The sequence below is a fragment of the Xiphophorus hellerii genome, chromosome 1 (genome assembly GCF_003331165.1).
Source record: "Xiphophorus hellerii strain 12219 chromosome 1, Xiphophorus_hellerii-4.1, whole genome shotgun sequence".
NCBI lineage: Eukaryota > Metazoa > Chordata > Actinopteri > Cyprinodontiformes > Poeciliidae > Xiphophorus > Xiphophorus hellerii.
The window spans coordinates 27,227,413-27,242,464 of NC_045672.1; the positions used below are offsets into that span (position 1 = coordinate 27,227,413).

Consider the following 15,052-nt stretch of genomic DNA (forward strand, 5'->3'; position numbering starts at 1 on the left):
GTCAGGTAAAAGAAAAATCAAGAATAAAAATGCAATAAGTGTCAGTTGGAGAGTTGCTGTAGCTGCAATATAAATGTTACAACACTGGAGCTCAGTCCGAATACATTTTTATATCTGTTTGACAATAAGGGAAAACTTTGAAAACATTTTTTCACATCTTATCAAACAAAATCTTAACTAGTGAATCTAAAAAATATATATTTATCTGTGTTTAGTAAAGCTTTCATTTCAAGGAGATAATTCTGATTTATTTCTTGCATATGCAAAGTTTCCAAATTATGTACAAAATGTGTAATTCTGGGCGGAAACAGTTAACGCCGTAATGAGCTGGAGTGTGAGTGGGCTGGGTTTAGGCGCGCTCTGTGCCAATGGCAGCACACACGCATACACACGCACCCCAACACGCAGCTACAACACACCGCTGTACTCCGATGGAGCCGCCAGTCTGTGTGTGTGAGTCCGGCAGAGGCTTGTGAGGAAGCCACGCTGCGGGTCTGCACCGACGCTAACACATTTCTTCTTCTACCGGCGGGTGATGGCGAGCCTGGCTGCGGCTTGGAGGCTCGCACCGTAGAGCCGCACCGGAGGAAGGTTGACTGCGGAACCCGAAGGAATGCACCGCTGCCGCACTGACACGGTCCGCTGAAGTTAACGTTACAGGAGGTCAGTTCAGATGCTGACGCCCGGGCTCTGCTGTGAAGTTTACGCGCTGCATTCGCAATCAACTGCTACGTCCAAGGTGTCCACTTTGAATGAATGACGCCACCGCTTAACAGGTCCTTCCTGCAGAGAGGCTACCCTGCATTAAAGGAACTGAAACAACTAACACTGCATTTGTGATTTCCCTTACAACCTTGTACTGAGCGCATTTGGAATCGTTTTTCCCCCTCTTCTTTCTGTGGATGTGAGTGGAGCGTATCAACAACTGCCTGTCTTGAAGGAACCAGGAGATCCAGTTTAAAAATGAAGAGGTGAGTTATCACTTCAGTTGTTTCGGATAAATCTGCCTTTATGGGAATTTTTATTTGCTGGAATCTCACACTGAGTGCCACAAAACAGCTCCTCTCGACACTGCAGGAGAGCTCATTTCCGACACTGCATAGAGACAACCGGGAAGAGACATTTATCATCTCTGGCTGCAGGCTTTGATAAGGTGGCAGCCTGTTTTACATTGTGTCGGTGCCACAGCTCACACTCTGACGCCCAAACAAACGTTCATCACACATAGTCTTATTATGAATCAAACCTTTAAGCAGTAACCTGCAGATTCGGCACATGGACCAGAGTCTTTGCTTCTTTGCCTTGCTGTCTTTTATGTTCTATGTTAAAAAAACAACAACAAAAAAACTAGCTTTGCATCTTCATTCATAACAGTTAACACAGTTTTAGTACAAAAATGTAAACTCTTATTTTTTTCCCTAAAATTATTACATGTATGACACAAATTCCATTTCAGTTGAATTTTAACTCAAACACCTGATTATACTTGATGAGAAACAGATTGTGTCATCACCTGAACCCAGCAGCAGTGTGAAATACCGGCGGAGAGCGTGCCAAGATACAAGAAAACTATGATTGGAAATGCTAATTTCTTTCCAACTTTTTCTACTGAGATGAGAATTCAGGTCTGCAGGATTCTTGGCTCTTAAATTCTTTCGGCATGTGTTGCCCTGATCAGTCTTCGAATATTTTGCTCCCTTTTGCTTACAGTTATCACAATTCTGCAGTCAAGTGATTCAGACTCATTGACCTTAATCAAGTAAATTAGACTCAAAGTCCATTGAGTTGACAATTTTAACTTGCTCTGTCAGGCTGTTGACTTTGACCTGCTTCCCTGCAACAAGTGAGCCTTGAATCTGAGACAGAAATGATTTTCTGACTCATAAATATCTTCCTCGGTTTGGCCTCGCTGGATCACTAATCTAGTTCACATTATCAGACCTCTGTCAGTTGTGTTATTACATTATTGCCCTTTACTGTCATCAGCGTAGAGCTCCATGGATGGCTCCAGACCTCATCTGTCCAATTCAGCCGATGCACCTACAAATCTTAATTCTCTGTCAGACTCCCAGTGTCCTGGTGAGCGCCCATGACAGTCACTCCAAAGAAAATAAATGTTGTCTTAAGTAGAAAATTGCCTCGCATTTGCATGAAAATGACTTACATCTGCCGCGGCTGATGGGTAGCATATTAATCCCTCTGCCCTTGCAATCAAAACCAGTTCCTTCCTGGCAAAATCACATTTTTGGAGCCTCTGAAGCATGACCCCCCGCACACAATTATTTTAATATCCATCTCAAAGGGACACAGCCTTGCGTCTCCCCTCCCCAAAGCAACCGCTAGCTAGGGAGGGAGTATCATACGGCTCCCTTTAGAAGAACAAACTAGCTCACACAATTGTTTAGATTATAACATGCTGATTATGCTCACCTAATTAACTCCAATCTAATAATGAAAAAGAAGCAGGCTCTATGTGTTGTTGCTCTCTCAGACCAGCTGAGCTTTTCAGTAACTCTTATATTATTAAGAAACTATTCTTTGTCTTGCGCTTGGATGTTTTTTTTGCCACTTATAAACCCTCACTAAGCTTCAGTCATTCAAATTTACCTTGACTTTTAGGCGTTTGTGCTATTGTTGACAGATTTAATGAACCAACATAAAGAAGAGCAGAAGGTTTGTTCTCCTTTCTAAATAATTCTCTTTTTTTAAAACAGTGCCTTTGAAGTCTTTCTATCCGAGATTGCCTTTCGTGAACCTCAACATCACACGTTGATACGATCAATAAGGTTAACCTTACCGAGCTGGGTAGAAATTACTCAGACTGGGCTTGTTTTCCAAAGTTGCTGCAAGAAGCTGTAATATCTTTCAAAGCATTAGTTTATTATGTGTCCAGTAAAGCAGTTTGCACAAGTCTATCCAGATTTCCCATTGGAAAATATTCCTTCTTGCTTGCTTAAAATGCAGAGTGATGACTTTATTTATAGATAGATCAAAGTCCAGGCACGATGGAGCTGGTCTTCACCCCTAAAATGTCTTTTTAATCACTGTTACTTCATTTAGAAAAGTGACCTTTACTGCTGTAAGAGCAAGTGCTTCCCTAATGTACTGCAGACTTTCTGAAGACTGTCATAATCCTCAGCTACCACTGCCACTATCAGCATCCATCAGCATCTGCGACAAACTCCATTGGCTCAAGAGCGTCCTCTGTTGATGAAGAGCAATGAGTTCTGATCGTTCACATTCTACAGTTGGACTCTGCGTTGAATTGTTACTTATTTTCTGTGTGCTATGTCACAGCACTGTGGTCTGCATTGGCTCGCTCCTCTACGGATTCCCCCCCTTAAGGCAGAGAGGCTTGCCACAGTTCAGCTTGAGAGATTTTGACAAGTTGCTATGCATGCAAGCAGAATCCTTGACCTATTTCTTAATGAGTGAATGCTGCAAATGTGTTCAGCGGTTTTGTATTCTGAACGCAGACCCGATTTCTCCCTAACCCCCCATCATCATTTGCAGCAACCCCCACCATCTCAACTGTCTATTTGCTTCTACATGCACGCAAACATGCACATAATAGAGCTTTTGTGGCTTCAGTGACTCTTTCGCTGATAGATATAGCTCCTTCTTTCCCCTATCTGCTGGAGTGTGCAAATAGCAAAGTGTTTGTTTTAATGCCATTGGCCTCCCGTCTTGGCTCTCTGCAGGCTGTTTATCTGAACCTCTCAACTGTCCAGCTGTCACAACTGAGATCTCAATCTCCTTGACCCACACTCTCTGCTCATTCAGCCTCGTTATGTACATGTTTGTGTTTGCGATCTGCACTTTGGTGAGTGTAAGCACATGAGGATCGACATAAACGCAGATCTGGGTCTGTAGGTGACAGTGAACAAATGGACAGCAGCCAGGGAGGCGGCTTAGTCAATTAAGTTTTTAGAGAAAAAAAAGCAGATCACAAATAATTTCTTTCCTTATCATAGCTCAGTGCTTCTTGTTTATCTGTTCATTGTGACAATGTCACTAAAATCTCTCCTGTTTTTGGAATCAGGTCTTAATTTGGAGATAGTTCCTGACATAGTTGATTCCAATAAAACATACGCTTATATTGTTGTCATAACAGTCCTATTGACAGACAAAACACTGATGCAGTAACCTACTTGAAACAGGAATCAGTGTGCTAGCTTCAAATATTCATAGCTAAATATTACCTTTTTATATTGAAAATTGTATTCTATTTTCCATTTTTCTATAACTGTTGCACATATTGCACATAATTGTAACTTAAGGGATAAGAATCTTGTCTGCTGTTGCAGGTTGCTGGTTTTTAACAAGCTGCATTTCCATTAACCATATTAGTACACAATTTAACATTTCAAAAATGAATTGTAAACATGGCAATTTTGAAATTATTTGTTTATCAATAAAAGGGTTTGGTGTCAGGATGAGGTGGGTTTTTTGGCCAGATGGAAATTAGTTTATTTCACAGAATTGCAATTGAAACTCTTTTTTTGCATCACATGAGCCACTGGTGAAAACCATGAAGAAGACAACAGGGAGTAATTGGAGGATCATAGCGTGGTATGTTTTATTGTGTGAACAAACTTATTTACATGTGATTTTAGTTGCGTACCTTATTTCATGAAAACAACACAATTGCGAACAGATTTTTTCTACATTAGACAATTCCTCCGCTTAATCATTTCATTTTGAGATTTAAAAAAATAATGTAATTTGGCAATTACATTATCTAATCTTTCATTAGACATTATCTGTCTTTCATTTTAAACAGAAATACAAAAAATATTCCTCCTAAAATGATGTAACATATTATAGAAATGCACTAATCAATCTGCTGGTGGATTCATTGCAGGGATTTGCATCTTTACCAGCCTCAATAATCAGTAGCACACAAATCTGATGTTAGCAGTGAACTCTCCACATTTTACCACTGCAAGGTGGTGTTAATGGAGCTCTTTGGTGTGAAAGTTTTACCATGGAAAGTTGTCTCAGAGTTAGATTTTTGCAAAAAGTGAATAAAGCTGTTAAAGGAACCAGTGTTTTCTTCAGAGTTCATTCAGACTGCTAAACTGAGAGAATTTGTTTAATTTACATTGTTCAAAATCTTTTAGCGTTTCTATACTTGGAAGAACATTTATCTGGTTTGTTTGCTGCTTTACACAACATAATCTTATCAGCACATACCCACTTTGTGCCAAAGGGTCTCTGATTTGGTTGCTAATTCTCTAGTGAAGATGAACCCCTCATGTTTTCAACATACATACACCATAGATCTGTTCTTCAGCTTTGATAATTTTCATACAATAACAGATGTTGGAAAACACCACAGGGTCACATTTAATGGTGTTGTCATGCTGCCGAAGCCATTTTCATCATCTTGAGTAGCTGTGTGTGCAGGCTTCACTGACTTATCCAATCGTTGAAACCGTTTTAAATTGATGACTACAGGCCACTACATTGTTAAGTAGCAGCTTGCCCAGTATGAGCAACACATGGCACAGAGTGCAGAAATCAATGCCACTCTGCATTTCATTCTTTCATGATGCACAGTGAGGCTGGGGACTTTTTGAAAAACATTGGGCAGTTGAAAAAGAAAATGCCACTACTAAAGTGGAAGTTCTTACTATCCCTGGGCTACTTCCTGCCATGGAGCTGTTAACTAAAATCACAGTTTATGTTCTGTGACACTTTTCACTATTTATGTTTGTGTTGTGATCTATATATATATATATATATTATATATATAAGTATATTTGTCTAAACTAGACTGTTTAAAAACTAAAATGTCCAGTTAAAATTCAAGGGAGTCTAGAGGGCCTGAAAAACGGTGAGGCGAGTCTTTTCGGTATTTGAGTGTGCATTTATCTGGGTTATGATGGGACAAAACAAAGATAAAAGATATAATCTAGATGTAAAAAGTCACTTTTGTTTTCACAAGGAGTGAATTTCATCTTTCTGTAAATGAAGGAAGAAATAAAGTTTCAGTTTCCCAAATATCTTTTTTTCGATACATATTTATCCTTGGGAAATGAAATGTATTTTCTTTTCAGGGACCGAAAAGATTCTCATGTTATTACAAGTTTGAGGTAAAATGCAACGTTTTTACAAAGATGTGGAACTTGATGAAATTGCAAAAAATATTTTTACTGCAGCAAAAGTAATGAGACATATTTGTTAACATTCATATGTCATGTTTGTTAGTTTGATTTAGCACATAGTTTGAATTCAAAGAAAAATAACTTCATCAAATTAAGTTGTGGTTTTCAAGTGCATTGTGCACAGGATCAGACGGCTGAATTTTTTTTTTCTTAGAAACACAAGAAAAGCATCGGAACAAGAGAAACCTAGAGGAATATATACTATTCTTCCTTCAGTCCACTAATGCACAGCAATAGGTGTGGGAGGAGCAGGGCAGAGCTACTTGTGCTGAAACAGCTGAATTGTTTTTTTTCTCTCAAGCAAAAAGCAAGGGAAACGTTTAGGAGGATCCTTCTTGTGACTCATCAACCGGCAGGGCGCAGCAACAGGTGGGGGAGCGGCTACAGCTACTTAATCCCCAAAAAGACAGAGAAAACTATAATCACTCTTGGACTTTCTCATTATAAGCAGGTTAAACCATAGGGGCACATTTTAAAACCCTGATATGCCATTACATTAGTAACAGACTCATGTAGGAGTCAGTAGGAATTCTGTAAGGAGAAATTGTCTCCTCATCCTTGTCAGGTTGGGAGAAGAAAGCAGCCTGTGTGTCAACACAGACAGACAGACAGGCAGCAGCCAGCTTCAAGCTTCATCAGAGGACGGTTAACAGTCCTCCCTCTGCCTGGTGCTGCTGTGGCTGGTCCAGATCTTGCTCTATCTATTGATGGCAGCAAGTTAGCACTGAACCCCAGAGTGCACTCTGCTGTCCCAAAGGCCTGCCAGCTTGCTGAAACAAAGGCTTTTGTATGGCTACTAAATCCAACAGATGGAGAAATGAACAGTAAATGAAAGTGGAGGGAAAGGGGGAATAAAGGAATTTAGCAGAGCATGTTTGTGGATAGGCATTTAGGCTACTCCTTTGGGAAGTCTAACACCCTCACAATGCAGGACTGGCGCAACCTAAATGTTTCCTCGTTGATATGCAGCAAAAAGCGGCTTTAGGGCCCCTGTGTGGAAAGAAGGAGGCAGTCTACTCAGGAGGGCTCTCCAGGGCCTGGCAAGCCTTTTATTAAGATGTTAATAGCACTGCCTTCATGACACATTTCCATGGGATGGGATCCGTCTCCTCTACCGTTCTTTAGTACCTCAATCTGCCTGCCACAATCATCAGTCTCTCTCCTTCACATAACAGCCTGTTTAGGCATTCAGTCCCATCTCCACATTTCGCTGCCCAGGCACTTTCAGCTTTTATCTGATGTCTGCTGTCACAAGCCTTCCTATATTTACCATGTGTAACAAAATTACTCGATGCCAGCGATAAGGGCAGGAATCCTGGCACGGGGACCTGCAGAATAACAAGTCTGGTTGTTTGTTTGTCACCGATCTTCACGCTGGCTGCAAGTCTGGCTCTCACCTCTGCAAACATGAGGATGAGGGCTTGTGTGATTTCTTTTTTTCCTCCAGACCCTGTCAGGTGGTTGCCTGTTTCCTGATCTCATTCTGCATTCCCTTGTGAAGTCATCTCGCAGTCCTAAAACTGCTCCCAGGCTTGTCCAATACAGCACAAGCAGGTAATCGGCGAAAAAGAGAAGGAAAAAAACCCTTAAATTCTTATGTAAATACACTTTGCTCTCTTTTCATTTAAGAGATTGAATCTGTTGTCTCAAGCATCTTCGCCTTTCACACACATTTGAATATAAGTCAGTTATAAGTCAGTTCTCCTGGCACCATAAATAATCAATTTGCTGGTGTCATGGGAGGATGTGCATTTTTGTTTGGTGGAAATTGAACAATAAGTGAGCAACAAAAGGGAGCGGGAGAGAGGCAGAGCGGGAGGGGGCTTTTGTTGAGCGCCAAGGGGCATCTGTCAGGAGCAGATGACAGTGTGCATGTGTGGAATTCGTGCTTGGCTGCGTGCGTTTGTGTCCATTTTCATTCGGATTTGCTTGGACAGTGCGGCACATGTGTAGTTTTTTGCGTGACTGTGTACACCCTGTGTGTGGGGTACGCAAGACAGAGGGTTGGCAGTGCAGACAACTATGTAGCATTGCCCATACTGCCCTCTGGTGATGAGGATGCCCCTGCCTGCCACTGTCACCATGGTTACTGCTGGAAAAGGGGTGCAGACATTGCTTGTCTAGTCAACTCATGTGCCATAAAGGAGCCCAGCCAACAACAGCTTTTTTTTGCTCTACTATGTAAACCGCAGCTCAGTTGGAGTAAGAACCCTTTTCAACTCAAAGGGGTCTATTATGGCCATTACCACCAACTATTTGAAGCATTTTATAATGTTGTTTAGGGAATTGCCTAATGTGTTGTTTTCTTTACCCTATGATTGTGAAATCCTGCAGGTCAGTATATTAACATAGATTTGCAGATTTATAAAAACACTCACATCTTGAGCTTTTTCACATTTCACATTTTTTTTCACAGTTGCCACCACAAATCAATGTATTTCAACATAAAGTACTATGCAAATGTACAATTTAATTCACTCATTGTTTTATTTTTCTTTCTTCACTTGTATTTAGTCGTGTACAACCACTTTTCATTGCGGTTATGAGCCATCTTTTGATTTGTTTCTACCTCCTTTGAGAAGGATTTGCCAATTTTATATGCAACAAAGCTCAAGATTTAGATTGGATGATGGAAATTTGTGAACAGTAATTTTCAAGGTTTACAAAATATTCTTACTTGGGCCATTGCCGCAGATGAATATGTTTCTATCCAAACCATTCAATTGTAGCTATTGACTCTATGCATGGGGTCCTTCTAGTGAAGATGACCCTTCCATTTTTGTTCCAGGACTGCCCTGTATTTAGCTTCATCCATCTCCCTATCAACACCTTTCAGCTTCAATGGACTTGATGAAAATCATCCTGAAAGCTTGGGGCTCCAGCCACAATATTTCATGATGGGGATGGTGTGTTCAGAATGATGTGCAGTGTTAGTTTTCCACCACACATAGTGTTTTACTTGCAGGCTGTGAAAGGTCAGCATTGGTCTTATTTGTCCATCTTTTATAGGTCTGCTGTGTTCCCTGCATGGCTTGTGGCAAACTGCAAATGTAACTTCCTATGATTTTCTTTTAAGAACAGCTTCCCTGTTCACACTCTTTCATAAAGGTCAGATTTGGGGATAGCACAACTGAAAGCTGTCTTGTCAACAGATTCTCCAAGCTGAGTTGTGATGCTGTGAGTCCCCTCCAGAAGTACCATGGGGTGGTAAAGGGGCAGTATCATGTAAAATCGACTTTTTATACATCATGTTATAATGTTATTTCCTCATCAAAAACATATCTGGCCTTGATCCTTTCATGCATGCTTGAGAAATCCTTAAATCTTCCTTGACAACCATTCAGCCGTGCAAAATGCCTGGGTGGGTCTAGCGCCGCCTTTGAGGTGCAGCTCCTCCTCAGAACTGCTGTTTCCAAGCTACTGAGCTTCTGCCTCACAGAGCAGCCCTCCGTGCTACTACCTCACTTGGCTCCTTTAGACTAGCCCACAGCAATTGGCAAACATCTGGTGGAACTGCGCATCATATGAGCTCATTATAGAAGCTACTTCTCAGTATAATGCTGGTTAAAAAATGTTGTTAAAGGGTTAATAGTTGAGTGATGACTCGCTGAAGGTGAAGTTTCAGAAAGAGAAGGAGTTTCTTAATGAGACAGATGTCCAATTTCAAGGTGTTAAATGATGAAGCCAAATTATTTTTGTCATATTTAATGTATATAGCATTTTTATAACAATTGAAGGTAACATAGCTACTTGATTGTGCTATAAAATTATTAATATGGCTGGAAAACACATAATACGGCCCCTTCAACTGCATAATCCTCTCATCATACTCTGCCAGTTTAAATGGACGGTTGGTATATGTCCAATACTGAAAAAAATTCAGATATTAATGCATTTTGTTCTTACTGTTTTGAATATTTTTTTAATTTGACTTACAGGGTAAAATTTACTAAGGTTTCTTTCAGTGTGCTTTATTGCTCAGTAACATGTAGATACCTGTACTTGTTCATGCTTCAATGATACCAGATTTTTGGTCAGCTACCACTTTATCTGCGTGGAAATCTTCTTTCACTGAGAAGTAGAAGCCTGAAGTCATATGTAGCTTTGACCGAGAGAGGAGATGGGAAGAAAGGAAAGATGAAGGGAAAACAAGGCCCTCTGAATTCATCAGAGTTAGATAGCAAACAGAAAACTCTGTCTGGAAAATCTTTCCGCTCTCATTTCTTCACTACAGTATCTTGTTCTGTCTCTTGTGCACACACATCCTCTTGATTAAGTTTTTCCACAGTTGTAGACCAAAGTAAAGAGGGATAAATTGATGATGAAAGACCATGAAACTCATTCAGCTTCAAAACATGGAATGTGGCTCATTGCGGAAACTTGTTTCCCAGAAGTGTCGACAAAGGCTTAAAGTCAAACATTTAAGCAGAGTGAATTGACTTCTTCTTTCAAACTTGCGTTTATGTTTTTAAAAACATGTCCATGTTTTGTGACTTGGATTTCAGTTCAAGTTGTGAAAGTACTTGGGTTAATGTTGTTGGATGAAAAAAGTTCTGACTAAAGCTACTGCCGCCAGTCTCTGCAACTCCAGACTCTTTACTTTGGCCCAAGGTAATTTATTGTGTCCAAGCCAGGGGAAATGAATTTTCCCTTAGGATAACATTAATGTTTATGCATGAATACATAACTCTGATCCACACACAGAAGCCAGTGGGAGAAAAAGGATGGAAGGTACTTAGGAAGGAAGGCAGCTTGTCATAACACCTAGAGAGTCTGTGAAAATGTACAGTTACTTCATTTAACTTTTAAAGTTAAATTTAAGGTTTTGGTGTAGATTTATACATCATAGTCAAGGTTTTAAAGCATAAAAAGTAATGTGGAACCCTCTCTTCCCAAAACTGCTTTTCTAGGAGCTTGTCCTGTCAATTCAAATCAAGAAAATGGCCGTTACTGGTGGTGCTGCAAAATTTCACAAGTTCTTGCAATATTAAGATGCTGGATTACTTTTAGTTTTTGTGAAGTGATAACTTTGTCTGGGGACATATGTTTATTCTATTAGTTTGAGCCCAGAAAGCACTGAGATAAGTGACTTTAAGTTTGAATCTTGGCACCAAGACATGCATACCAAGGTAGTTTCAAAATGGCAAGACTTTTCCATTATACTGCTAGCAACAGTTTTCTCAATCTGTTTGATTCATAGAGCAAGATGTACTCCCTGTCTCCTAAGCAGAAAGACAGATTAAACAAAAAGTAAAGAAATATGAGATTTTGCTCATTCAATAATGTAGTATTACTGGAAAAAAACTATTTGGCAGCAGCAGGGATATTTAGTGCTTTTCTACTATTAATAAAAACTACGGTGGACGCCCGGTATTTGTGAAGGTTGGGGACCACAACTGACCTCCAATGGCTAAAATCATCAAATACTTGAATCCCTCTCTATGAAAACAATTATAACTGCCTATTCTAATAATTCAAAGACCAAATATACCTTACACAGTGAAACAGTCTTGGAACCACTGCAAATGCTACTATCAACAGTCTTTCTTGTAAGCATTACCTCACCTCCAGACAAATTTTGAAAGATTCGACCAAAGCAAGTAGTGCAATGAGAGGCATGGCCAAGTGTGAAGATGACTTGTGGTCAGGATAAGAGCACAGTTTGACAAGTTAGTGACATTGTCTCGATATTTAGCAACTTTTCAGAACCATCTAGCAACTTTCAAAAATGTGACTAGGGACAAATCTAGCGACTTTTTTCAATGTCAAACTTTTGTGGCAACCTGAAAGCATGATCAGTTGAAACACATGCCTTGAAACACTGTTAATCTTTTGTGAAAATAATAAAAAATGTACTTAGTATTTCCAGAAATATCACTAAATTCTTGTCTTGTTCTGGTATTTAAAGACCTTGTATGGTCTTGTGACCTGGAAATGTTGTTAAACCCTTTGTCATGACTAATCATAGCAAAGTTTTTAAACTCTCAAGTTGGGTCTGTCATAGTTGAAGTTGGATGTTGTTTTTCCATCACTCTTACTTCCTACTGGCCTTTTACTATCAAAGGGAAACTGCATGTAGTCATTGGAACAGTGGGAGCTCGCCCACATGGACACATTATTCTTCCTCTGTCATCATAAATGAAATGGGAAACATGACAGCAGTGTCTTTGAGAAACTTTCAAATCAAATGATTAGTGCAGGATAAATGATGTGATGCGATATCATGCAGGGCCAAACACAAAATCTAAATTCTCGACATTCTCCCACATCAGCTGCAATGTCAGTCAAGAGCATTGTCATTTCTGGAGCATTGAAGGGAAGAATGAACCTGGGCATCAGAGGCAATTATCCAGAGTGTGACAGCCGAGGCTTTTTCTGGCGTAGGGCTTAAAATTCCTGTATTGTCCATAAAGATGCTGATTAAATATGACTGCTCTGAAACATCTGCCTGTCTAAAGGGAGGCATGAGGTAAAGAAGGGAGGAGGAGTGAGTGAGAAAAGTGATAAAATCAGGGACCAGGCAGGTTTATACATGAATGAAAAGAATGAGCATCTTGTATTAATCTGCAACAGTTTGGAATTAATATACACTTTAGGTGAAAATGCTGTTGAACATTGTTGGTGTAGAAAGAGCATATTGGATTTTTTTTAGATATTATAGTAGCTATTGGAAAATCTAAATTACCCCTGATTTAACAGTTTTTCCTCATTGCAGGAGGCGTCTCTGAACTCGTAGGTATTATGTTTACAATTAGGTAATTTGCACCAACCTCATTGCCTGCCACAAGTCCACCCCCACATTTCTCAGAAAACATGCTCCACCTGAGAGGGGTGAATAGGTGAGGGGAATTTGCATGTTATTACAAAGCAAGCACAGTATTTGGGATGTTATTTTTGCGAACATCGCATTAAATTAGGACCTTTTTTTCTGAGTGATGTTTAGTCCTATAATGGATGATTTTTTTTCTTCCAAATTTACAAAGAGGATAGGTTTTATTTCACTGAATAACAGACACAGCATCAACCCTTTCTTCTGCTTCGCTTCATTCTTTCCCGTCTGCTTTGGGAGGTTGGAAGTGAGACAAACCATGAGCTGGGTGGAGGCATGCCAGAGGGGACTGGCAAATGGCTCAGATGCTTCCAGATTATGGCGCATGCTTTAATTCACCTGCATTTTGAGAACCGCAGGCTTAGATCTAGTTTGCATTCTTTATCAAGAATGTGAAAAAAAAATTGGAGAAGGCGGTATATCAGATATGTGCTGCCACTTTCTTAGGCATGTGTTAGTGAGAACACACCCAGTTCTTCTTACCACTATGTAAATTTTCCATGGATTCCTTTTGTGCAGACATTGACGTGCCTGATAAAGGACACCTTGGTTTTGTTTATTCTGCCAAGGCTACAACGTTTGTGGGTTGTGTTGTACAAAGCATTAGCTGCTTCAACGGCTTAAGGTCTGAAAAGCTGAAATGTAGTGTGTGTGCGTGTTTGCCTGGGTCCCCGAGGCACTGAACATGTGCAGTAGCTCTGTGTCAAGGTAAACAACCCCACCTGTCTTTGAATGCTACTGCTTGATGCAACAAACGAGAAAAGGGGAAAGCAAAGAAAACACAACAGACAAAAGTTCTCATGAAGCTTTTTTTCAAACCCTACCAAAAGAAGTTCTTTCTAAAATATGATGCTACATATAAGCGGCTTGTGGCAATAAAGGACTCTTACTGCAAGAGTTTATGAATGAAAGTAACAGAATTATGACTTCTGAATGTATTAATAGCTTAGACGTATGACTTAATCTTTCTGAAATACGATGCAACAGAGAGGTGTCATTCATGAGCTTCCAACGCAATAGAGACAAAAATCTGTCACTGATAATGCATGTCAGTTAGATGGTGTAGGTAGATGAAACAAGAGGATGACAACGCAATCATGCATATGATGTGTGTGTTTGATGGTTGTTCATAGAGACAGCCTAAGTAAAATCTTGTTGCGGAGAATAGAAAAAATGATATTTCTTACTCGATACTTCCATCACAACTGTTCAAATATCAAGGAATCATCTCAGTGGTGCTCAAAACTCCCAGTTTCAGTTTGGCATCGGCTGGTTACCGGTATTAGGGTATACAAAGTTTTTTGTAAAAGTATTTTTTATGAAATCGCAGAGAAAGTGTCAAAATGACTAGAGTTGTATCTGTCCGTATGAAGCAAAGTTCTGGTGATACTAAAAAGGTACATTATTTCTTGTCTAAGCAAATTGTGTCCTTTGATGCATAACTCAGGCACTATTGTCATATGACTACATTTGGTGACATAAATGTACACCTTTATTCTGAGCCCCAGATGCAATAGCGAGTGTTTGACTCTGAGAATAGGCTAGTAACAAAGTATGGCAAGGCTTAAAAAGTTCTGGTCTTAAAAATCCTACATTTTCCATAATCACATATGGAATTTTTTTTTCCCATATGTGTTAAACAGCAACATTCCATGAAACTGCATTTGAAGTGCCATAGTTACCAAAGTTTTCTCTGGCTGCCCAGAACATAAAAAGATTCTGATCCTCCCCCACCTGTTGCTGCACAATACTACTAGTTAGTTGCCTGGTACAAAGTACAAAAGCACCTTTTTTGCCACCTATTACTCTTATGAAGGTAACGCAAAGCTACAGTTGGGAACAGTTGATAAATAACACAAAGCTACGGTTGGGAACATGCGGGCAGTCGGTCTGTGAAACAGTCAACTGCAAGCTGGCTACCTGAGCACACAGCCCAATTAATCATTTTGGAGCTGCAGTCTCCCAGCCAAGCTTCTGTCTGACAGATCATCCCTTCCCCGTTCCTTCCCCACACAGCTCCATCAGACTAGTGGCAGTAACAGTTACCTGGAAC

The 15,052-nt window shown here is 40.0% G+C and overlaps 1 protein-coding gene across 1 annotated transcript in view; it reads left to right on the top strand.

Moving 5' to 3' along the window:
• Positions 1-380: 380 nt before the first annotated feature.
• Positions 381-15,052, top strand: part of plxna2 (plexin A2) — a 217,677-nt gene continuing 203,005 nt past the window's right edge. Inside the window, exon 1 of the mRNA XM_032557615.1 lies at positions 381-971. The gene's annotated coding sequence lies outside the window, so the exon portion shown is untranslated. The remainder of the gene's footprint in view (positions 972-15,052) is intronic.